Source organism: Suricata suricatta, chromosome 5, assembly GCF_006229205.1.
Source record: "Suricata suricatta isolate VVHF042 chromosome 5, meerkat_22Aug2017_6uvM2_HiC, whole genome shotgun sequence".
NCBI classification, from domain to species: Eukaryota; Metazoa; Chordata; class Mammalia; order Carnivora; family Herpestidae; genus Suricata; species Suricata suricatta.
This window is the reverse complement of record NC_043704.1, coordinates 60,083,635-60,084,437: the sequence shown is the minus strand read 5'-3', so window position 1 is coordinate 60,084,437 and position 803 is coordinate 60,083,635.

Below are 803 nucleotides of genomic sequence, written 5' to 3'. Positions count from 1 at the left end.
CTAATGTCCAAAGCACTCAAATTTAACTCACAGTGTTCCCAGTTGAAAAGGGAGGTTAATATCGCTTGTGAATTGTTTCCTTTTGGCCAACTGAATGTAATGTTGTTGCTTCAGCACCTCTGTGTGTCTCAAACACTTCACTGTTTTTGACAGTTCTCTTATCCATTTTTCTAGGTAGCAGGTAGATTAAAAAGGAGTCTGAATTGAGGAATCAAGTGGTTTTTTTTCTATTAACTTCATGTATTATTGCCACTCTCTTCGCATCAGTAACCTCTACATTGCTATAATAAAGTAAAAATTTTACCTCATTTCTTCCTATATTTTATTTTTTTTCTTTTTTTCTGTTTATTTATTTTTTAACATATGCAATTATTTTCCATCATTTACACTACAGTAGTTATAATTACACTCCAAACAGAAAAGCAAAGTAAAAAATCAAAACCCCAACTTCTATTTCATGTAATTAGACTTATACAGAAATTAGAAGGTTATGTAACAACTAGTTTATCACCTAATTTCACAGCTATCTGAAGTGGCAATCATTATATAGCAGCTTATCTATGATACATTCAAGATAAATGATAAAATTTATTACTTGCTCATAAGCTAAAACACAAGAAGATGTGTTTGTATGTATATATACAATGGAGTATTACATGGCAATGAGAAAGAATGAAGTATGGCCATTTGTAGGAAAGTGGATGGACCTTGAGGGTGTCATGCTGAGCGAAATAAGTCAGGCAGAGAAGGACAGATACCACATGTTTGTACTCATAGGTCTAACAGGAAATTTTCAGAATGAC